Genomic DNA, 9,899 nt, shown 5'->3' with positions numbered 1-9,899 from the left:
TTACTCTTTCTCTCTGAGTGTGAAAGTTTACTCTCTGTGAGTGTGAAAGTTTACTCTGTGAATTTGAAAGTTTACTCTCTGTGTGATTGTGAAAGTTTCTCTGTGTGTGTGTGAAAGTTTACTCTGAGTATGAAAGTTTACTCTCTCTGTGTGAGTGTGAGGGTTTACTCTCTGTGAGTGTAAAAGTTCACTCTGAGTGTGAAAGTTTACTCTCTCTTTCTGTGTGAGTGTGAAAGTTTATTTTCTCTGTGTGTGTGTGAGTGAAACTTCCGGGGATTTTCCTGACGCCGCTGCGCCCGGCGGTTGCTCAGTTTCTCCTGAAGGTGCTCGCCCGGAGCTCTCTCTCTCTCTCTCCCTTCCCCGGGAAAGGGGCTGCGGAGCCGGAGAGGGATCCTGCCCCGGACTCGCTCACGGTCCCCGGAGCAGAGAGAGAGGGCCGCAGGGACAGACAGAGAGAGAGAGAGAGCGAGGCAGAGATTCGGACGGAGGGTGAGTACCAGAGAGTTGGGGGAGAGTGAGAGAGAGGGTGTGTGTGTGAAGGGCTGAGGAAGGGATTGAGAGTGAGAGGGTCTGAGGAAGGTAGGGAGAGTGAGTGAGTGAGCGAGTCTGTGGGAGGGAGGGAGTCCTCCATGTACCGACTCTAGAGAACCCTTTTTGACAGCTGTAGCTGCATAAATGCCCCAAGTAAAGTCCAGTCAAAGTTCAATCCAGATTTCCTTACTTAGCAATTCCCTCCCTTCTGGAAGTAAAATCTAATGTTTTGTTAGCTTTTTTTTTGTCCAGCCTTGCATCGCCTTTATGGTGATCAGGAAAGTAGAGTTGATTTTGAGCCATGTCTATGGGGTCTACTGATCATTTTACCCACCCTCTGTGGGCCAAATAATATTTTGAATTATCTGATCATTTGAACCAGACAAAGTTGGTAACACATGCACTTCAGAAGAGAATTACTGTTTGTAAAACTGAGTTATTGAATTGAGTAAGCTGTTAGTGAAAGTCTGTGGCGATGAAGGGATGGGAAACAAATTAATAGTTTGTTGCCTGTATTCTGCTCTTTTACTTAGATATGGCTTTGATATGGTGGGAGCACATTCCTAGTTTGAGTGATGCACAGATTATCTGATATTCTGCCATGTGTATGTTCCATAAATCTAGCCGTTATGAAGTGCTGTCCATCTGATGTGTGTCAGGTCCATGTATGTAACCGAGGAGTTGTCTATGATGCACTGAAGCATGCCTGGGACTATACACCTGCATTGCAGGTGATCATTCTGTGCAGAGTTTTGTGTCTGACTGCAGGTTGGGGTTGTGTGTGTGTTAGGTGCTGGAAGCTGCATGTTCAGCCTGTGTGGATGCATGGTTTGTGGGTACCCTGATAAGTCCCCGATTTCAGTAATACACAGGTTGTGTGATACGCTGCAGTCTGCAAACACCCGAGTGGAACAGCAAGTACACATTACCATTCTGCCTGTTGTTAATCGTTGAACTTTTATATAAAGCATCGCAGCCCAAAAGGAGGCCATTCAGCCTGTACTGGCTCTTCACAATTTGTTCCAGCAGCCTACTGTTTCAATACTACCCTGCAAAAGTTGCCTCTTCATATATAGGAGAATCCCTACAGTGTGGAAACAGGCCCTTCAGCCCAATAAGTCCACACTGATCCTCTGAAGAGTAACCTACCCAGAGCCATTCCCCTATCCTATAACTATACATTTCCCCCCACCTAATGCACCTAACCGACACATCCCTGAATGCTATGGGCAATTTAGCATGGCCAATTCACCCTAACCTGCACACCTTTGTACTGTGGAAGGAAACCAGAGCACCCAGAGGAAACCCACGCAGACACGGGGAGAATATGCAAACTCCACACAGACAGTCACCCGAGGCTGGAATTGAACCTGGGTCCCTGGCACTGTGAGGCAGCAGTGCTAACCACTGAGGCACTGTGCCACCCTTAATATGTATCTAATCCTGTAAGATACCATTGCTGCTTCCACTGTCCCCTGCTGTGTGTTGATGTGATTACAGAAACCTTGCCAACTGCCTCATTTTCCTGTCAAGTAGCAAAAAGCTGTGTTCTAACCTTCCTGCTAGTAGAAACAATGCCTTCCCATTCACTAAATCCTTCACCCCCGGTTAAACATTCCCCCTGTAACCATCTCAGCAGAGAACATGCCCAGCTTCCCAAGAATCCCCCCCCCCCACCTTTGCTGTTATGAAGGAGGAGTCTGCTCTGGGTTCCCTGGAAGGATTGGACCCTGTTTCCCAAGGTGTTGCCCCAGGCTGACACACACCAGCCCAGCTGGGGCCTGACTACTGACTTTGCTTGCTCTACGCCTGGCACTCCAAATGCTTTCTTCTTGTTTAAACAGCTTCAACAATGTGCTGTGACAACAACATCCCACCACCACCCTTCCCACAACGTTTTCCCTCACCCCCAACCCCTGTCTTTCCAACTCTGCTCCATCCTCCCCAGGGTGAGTTGGGTTTGCTCTCTCTGCAAGGTAGCACTGTAAACGGTGACAGGTCAAGAAGAAGAAGTGAGAGTGGGGCAGTGGGTGGTGCAGCAGTGTATACAGTGTGGCTGCTGACTGCTTGGAGTATGTAGTTAAAAATCACACAACACCAGGTTATAGTCTGACCGGTCTAATTGGAAGCACTAGCTTTCAGAGCACCACTCCTTCATTAGGTGATTGTGAAGGAGCAGCGCTCCGAAAGCTAGTGTGCTTCCAATTAAACCTGTCGGACTATAACCTGGTGTTGTGTGATTTTTAAATATGTACACCCCAGTCCAACACCGGCATCTCCAAATCATGTTTGAGTTTGCATTGTGATCCCAGGTGGGTGGTGTAACAGCAAAGCCCCCACCTAGAACTCTCTCACTGCACCACTCCACCTCTCTCTTCCCTAAGACCTGCCTTAGAACCCGTGTCTTTAACCAGGCTTCAGGATACCTGCTCTGACAGTGACTCGATAACAAATGTGAGCTGGGCCGGCCTTTATTACCCAGAGGGAGTTTGGGATTCACGCGGATAGGAGCACATGCTGGAATCTGTACTGAAAACAACAAATGCTGGAGATCACAACGGGTCAGACAGCATCCATGGAGAGAGAAAGCAATTCATTACCTGGAATTCTGATTGCACTTCTATCGGGAGAAAGTGAGGACTGTAGATGCTGGCGGTCAGAGCTGAAAATGTGTTGCTGGAAAAGTGCAGCAGGTCAGGCAGCATCCAAGGAGCAGGAGGATCGACATTTCGGGCATGAGCCCTTCTTCAGGAATGAGGACTCATTCCCGAAACATCGATTCTCCGCCTCATTCCCGAAGAAAGGCTCATGCCTGAAACGTCGATTCTCCTGCCCCTTGGATGCTGCCTGACCTGCTGCGCTTTTCCAGCAACACGTTTTCTGCACTTCTATCGGAAGGATTGTGTGAAACTTGAAAGGGTGCAGAAAAGATTTACGAAGATGTTGCCCGGGTTGGAGGGTTTGAGCTATAGGGAGAGGGTGAAAAGGCTGGGGCTGTTTTCCCTGGAGCGTCGGAGGCTGAAGGATGACCCCAGAACATCAGTGACTAAACCACTGCCATTACCAATGCACCACATCCAGCCCTGACAGCACAAAGGGGACCTGTTAGCGTGTTAAAGTGTCTATATAAATGCATGTATTTGCATCAACAGAGGGTGGATCTTCTGCAGAAGGGAGAAATAATTCCTTTTACAAATTATTCGTTAAGATGGGTGTTAAAATGTAGGTCAGCAGTTTCCTTTCTGACTGAAGATCTGCCTCCAAGCAGCAGGAGGGGAATCTACCAATTGTGCATTTGGTTATTAGCAAGGATATACTTCAATAACCAGACCCAGCAAAAATCACAACCTTTGAAAAGGAGTTGCTTGTCGCAGTCTCTTGTTGGTGAACAGAGGTGGAATGACTCATCTTGGGAAAGAAGTGACTGGGTTCAGTGACTTTCATCGAAGCTGTATTGCTGTGAGCATATCAACCACAGAGTCAAGGGGCATGTGGTTTGTTTCATACAGTGTACTGCTTTGGATGGATATTAACACTCGCTGGTTCCTGACGGTGCTGACCCTCGCTGGTGCCTGACAGATGCTGACCCTCACTGGTGCCTGACGGGTGCTGACCCTCGCTGGTGCCTGACAGATGCTGACCCTCACTGGTGCCTGACGGGTGCTGACTCTCGCTGGTGCCTGACAGATGCTGACCCTCACTGGTGCCTGACGGGTGCTGACCCTCGCTGGTCCCTGACAGGTGCTGACCCTCGCTGGTCCCTGACAGGTGCTGACCCTCGCTGGTCCCTGACGGTGCTGACCCTCGCTGGTCCCTGACGGGTGCTGACCCTCGCTGGTCCCTGACGGTGCTGACCCTCGCTGGTGCCTGACAGATGCTGACCCTTGCTGGTCCCTGACGGGTGCTGACCCTCGCTGGTCCCTGACGGGTGCTGACCCTCACTGGTTCCCTGACGGGTGCTGACCCTCGCTGGTCCCTGACGGTGCTGACCCTCGCTGGTTCCCTGACGGGTGCTGACCCTCACTGGTGCCTGACGGGTGCTGACCCTCGCTGGTTACTGACGGGTGCTGACCCTCGCTTGGGATTCTTTCTGTATCTGATGGGTAATGTATGTTGTCACTGATGCATGTGGTATTTATGGAGTATGATTCAGTCTCGCAGCAGCTACAATGTCTTTCCTTCTGTTTGAGATTTTCAGATTTGCTTGTAATTGATCAGATTGGCTGAAGTTGCCCGTGTTTGCGTGGTTTCTTTGGTGCTCCGGTTTCCTCCCGCAGTCCGAAGATGTGCAAGTTGGCTGGAATAGCCATGGGAAATTGCCCATAATATCCAGGGATGTGCCGGCTAGCTGTGTTAGCCTTGTGAAACGTTGGGTTATAGCAGTAGGGTGGGAGTGTGGGTCTGGGTGGGATGCTCGTTGGAGGGTCAGAGTGGGCTGGATAGGCTGAATGGCCTTCTTCACACTCTAGGGATTCTATGAGTCTAAGCTCATTCCAAACCGTGGGAATAGTGTGATATACCGTTGGGAATGCCTTTTGTGAAAGCACATTAAATACAATTGTAACCCATTGTTGCCCGACATCATCTTGTTCGTGGACTAGAGGCAGAATAAATGGCAATAATATTGTTGAGGTTTATAAAATCATGAGAGGCATAGATAAGGTGAATAGTAAAGGTTTTCTTTCAAAGGTTTGGGAATTCAAAACTCGCGAGCATATTTTTAAGGTGAGAGGGGGAAAGATTTGATCGGGACCTGAGGGGTAACTTTTTCACACAAGTGAGTGCATTGCGTGTGGACTGAGCCACCAGATGAACTGGTAAACGCAGGTAGAGTTACAACATTTAAACGGTATTTGGACAGGTACACAAAGAGGAAAGGATTAGGAGGACATGGGCCTAACATAGGAAAATAGAACTAGTTTAGCTTTTATAAAACTTGGTTGGCATGGATGAGATGGGCTGAAGGGTCTGTTTCTGTGTTGTCTGAATCTGTTCTGGAGTCAGATAAAGCTGAAATGGAGGGGATCTAGCAGAAGTTGTTTCGGTACAGAGAAACTGCTGTTTTTGTCATTTAAATTTAATGACGCATTTCTGAAGTTAATGGCCACGTAATCTCAGGAACATCTTTTAAATCACTTTACAGCTAGATTGCTTTTTGTCTTTTGAATCTCATGGTATGTTAACAATCAATGAAAGTTCTGAACGTACTTTACACTTCCTCTTTCTCTCTGACACAATCCCACAGTCACATTTCACAGACGTAACGCACACTGTTATAAAGAGCACAAACTCCCTAACTTGCAGAAAACCGTTACTCACTGGTTACCATCTGTACTCTCTTCTCAAACAAGCTTCCCACCCCACAGACCAATCCCAGCCACCAGAAGATGTGCAGGTTAGGGTGAATTGTCTGTGCTAAATCGGCTATAGTATTCAGGGATGTGTCGGTTGGGTGCCTTAGTCAGGTGGAAATATAGGGTAGGGACAATGGGTCTGGGTGGGTTACCCTTCAGAGGGTTGGTGTGGACTTGTTGGGCTGAAGGGCCTGTTTCCACACTGTAGGGATTCTATGATATAGGAGCTGAAGGAGGCCATTCAGCCCACTGAGTCTGCTCTGCTATTCAGTGAGATTGATGAGATTCTGCTGCTGCGTCTTATGGAGATCCATTCCTGATGGCACACTCACCATTCACACAGTGTCAGCCGGAGCTCTCCAATGATGTGTTAACTTCCGTGTCAAAGCGTGTCTGTCTAGTGAACGTGACCTTCTGATGGCCAATGCTCCTCCTCCTCCTCATTGTTGATTTTGTTGTATGGAGCTTTGAGAGCCGGGAGCGACCGTGACTTCCAAAATTGGATCAATCGATCATAGAGTCATTGTGCATGGATCCATTTAGTGGGCGTCTTGCTGTTGACGGCCCAGAGAGGATTAAACCTGCATTTGACCTCAGACTGTGACTGTTCAGAACGGTTAAGCGCCGTAACTTAATATGTTTTTCAAGTAAAACAGTACACCCTGTGACTGTGAGGTGTACCACAGTGTTTATGTAAACCAAGAAGAGACCTGAAGATATTTCACAGAGGCAGTTGCCTGAAGGTGTTTGCGTGTTGTCATGGGATTGTTGTATTGTCTACGCCACGCTTGAGTGATTCTACCAGGGTCCCTCCCAGTCATTGGAGCTAATCCATCCAGCATCACCAATGTTTGTTACGAGAATGAGAAATGGTCTTAGATAAAGGGAAAGTTTGTAAGTTCCCCTCCAAGTCATATGCCATTCTGACTTGGATCTACATCGCTGTTGCGTCATTCCTACCAGCTCGATGAGTGTCTCCATGTGGACGGTAGCAGTTCAAGAATGGTGTCTTACCAACGTCTTTTCCAGGGCAATTATGGACGGATAATGAACACTAGTCCAGCCAATGGCACCCACATTCCCATTAACAATGTTGCTTTTAATGCTGATTGCCTTTTGCTATTGAGTAATCCCCTGTGCTGCAAAAACAATTTAATTGGTTCCGTGGAAGACAGGCTGAAAACATGAAACAACTGAAAACACGGAGGTTGTTGAGTCAGTTCCAGATTAGCATTGAAATGCAAATCAAATAGGAAATGCTTCACATTCATGTGATCTTTCAGTTTTTGGAAGTGGTTTGGAACCTCTGACAAGGAGCCAGGCTTGAAATGTGTTGGCATTTGAGGAATGGGTGTCAATCAAGTCAGTGTTGAAACCCTGAGAGGAATTCTCACCAGGGAAGTGGCAGGGAGCTGTGGATTGTTTGTATGTGGAACATTTCTTTGATTGTAGATTGCAGGGAAAGGCAAGAGAGAGTCCTTGATCACCTGATGAAGGAGCGTCGCTCCGAAAGCTAGTGTGCTTCCAATTAAACCTGTTGGACTAAACCTTGGTGTTGTGTGATTTTTAACTCAGAAACAAAGATGGTGACAGTGTATATCTTCATGATGCTGTGCATGATCAGTAGGCCTGGTCTTTCTCTTAAAGAAAAGCAATCTGTTATGGTGCAGCCCAGAGGCAAGTCTGACAGTATGTTAAGCCATTTTATTTAATATGTAGTACTCATTATGTTGTGTTCCTTTAAGACTAAATTGCTAATTTTCGTGGAATCTGCCAAATACGAGGAAATGCAATAAAAGGAGAGATGCAAACACTTATCACCTTGAAAGCTCTGGCAAGAATGCCTGAGACAAAAGACAACTAGGGAATGGGGAATGGTTTATATGTTGATTCAGGCATTTTTGAGTGTGAATATGACTGTGGGTGTGGTGCCTGACTGGGGGTGTATTAAATGGGAAGAAATAGTGTGTTGGGAGTTTTGTGATGTGTCCCAACGAATATAACACTGACTAAAAGAGTATACACCTGGTCTCTGCCTGACTAACCTTTAACCTCTTGAGTTAAGAAATCACTCCACACCAGGTTATAGTGGTTATGGTTGTGTGATTTTTAACTTTGTACACTCCAGTCCAACACCAGCATCTCCAAATCATGATTAACTTCTGAGGTTTAGCAAGTTTGGGTCTGTTTTAATCAGCAGAAAAGAAACGACAGGTAGATTTACAGGTGAAATGAGATGGGGAAAGCCAACACAATGCTTTAAATAATTTACAGTGAGTAAATATAAGGTTAAAATATTTAGAATAGAGCTTTTTTTAAACACAAATGGAATGCAGTGTTGGAGTGTGTGATTGACATGATCCCTGGCTCAATGTTTAAAGGTAGTTTCTAGATGAATGGCTGAAGAAAATAGGACTGAAGGGACAGAGCTAGCGTGTGGGGTTAGGGTTATTGCATGTGTAGAAACCAGAAACCAACACGCACTGGTTGGGCTGAATGGCCTGTTACCATATTACAGTTTTTTTGACGTTCAAGTAAATCCACTTGCCTTGCCTCATCCAAGAGCCAACCCAGAGGCATTAGGACCAGCCATTCGCTCCTGCAAGCCATTCGTGAAATTCATGGCGGGTCAGAATGTGGCCTCAACTCCTTTTTTCCACCTCTCCATTCACCATTTCACTCCCTTGTCAGTCAAGAATCTGCCTGACTCAGCCAAAGATGTGCAGGTTAGCCGGATTGGCCTTGCTGAGTTGCCCATAATGTCTAGGAATGTGTAGGCTAGGCGGGTTAACTATGGGAAATGCAGGGTTACAGGGATAGGGTAAGAGGGTGGTTTTTGATCAGAATGCTCTTCAGGGGGTTGGTTTGGACTCGATGGGCCGAAAGGCCTGCTTCCATATTGTAAGAGTTGTATGATTCAATGACCGAGCCCCGACTGTGGTCTCGGGAGGCGATTTCCACAGACTAATGACCGTCTGAGAGAAATTCTCTGGAGTGTGATGTCTGTGCCTGTGTTTAATATAGTGAATCTCAGACGATGTTGATAAGAACGTGTTAGACCATAAGACATAGGAGCAGAAATTAGGCCATTCAGCCCATCAAGTTTGCTCTGCCATTCAATCATGGCTGATAAGGTTCTCAACCCCATTTGCCCACTTTCTCCCCATAACCCTTGATCCCCTTGATACTCAAGAACCTATCTATCTCTGTCTTAAATATACTCAATGACCTGCCTCCACAGCCTTCTGTGACAATGAATTCCATAGATTCCCCACTCTCTGGCTGAAGAAGTTTCTCCTTATCTCCATACTAAAAGGTCTTCCCTTTACTCTAAGACTGTGCCCTCGGGTCCTAGAATCTCCTACCAATGGAAACATCTTCCCAACATCTACTGTGTCGAGGCCATTCAGTAGTCTGTATGTTTCAAATAGATCCCCCCTCAATCTTTTAAACTCCATTGAGTAGAAACTCCGAGTCCTCAAATATTCCTCATACGCTAAGGTATTCTTTCCTGGGATCATTCTCGTGAACCTCCTCTGAACTTGCTCCAGGGCTAGTACATCCTTCCTGAGATATGGGATCCAAGACTGCTCACAATACTCCAAATGTGGACTAACCAGAGCCTTATAACCTCAGAAGTATATCCCTGTTTTTATATTCAGGTCCTCTCAAAATAATGTCATTGTTCCATTTGCCTTCCTAACTACTGACTCAACCTGCAAGTTTACTTTGAGAGAATCCTGGACTAGAACTCCCAAGTCTCTTTGCACTTCAGATTTCTGAATTTTCTCCCCATTTAGAAAATAGTCCATGTCTCTATTCTTCCTACCTCACACTTTCCCACATTGTCCTCCATCTGCCACTTCTTTGCCCACTCTCCTAACCTGCCCAAATCCTTCTGCAGCCTTCCCACCTCCTCAATACTATCTGCCCCTCCACCTATCTTTGTATTGTCTGCAAACTGAGCCAGAATGCCCTCAAATGTCCTACAGATCTGACCCAGTAACCCTCCCC

At 46.7% G+C, this 9,899-nt stretch overlaps 1 protein-coding gene across 1 annotated transcript in view; it reads left to right on the top strand.

Moving 5' to 3' along the window:
* Positions 1-405: 405 nt before the first annotated feature.
* The window catches only part of malt3 (MALT paracaspase 3), a 138,894-nt gene continuing 129,400 nt past the window's right edge, over positions 406-9,899 (top strand). The window contains exon 1 of the mRNA XM_060853749.1: positions 406-489. The gene's annotated coding sequence lies outside the window, so the exon portion shown is untranslated. The remainder of the gene's footprint in view (positions 490-9,899) is intronic.

Source organism: Hemiscyllium ocellatum, chromosome 42 (genome assembly GCF_020745735.1).
Source record: "Hemiscyllium ocellatum isolate sHemOce1 chromosome 42, sHemOce1.pat.X.cur, whole genome shotgun sequence".
Lineage (NCBI taxonomy): Eukaryota > Metazoa > Chordata > Chondrichthyes > Orectolobiformes > Hemiscylliidae > Hemiscyllium > Hemiscyllium ocellatum.
Note: the sequence above shows the minus strand (reverse complement) of the source record. Positions and strands in the feature narration are given on the sequence as shown.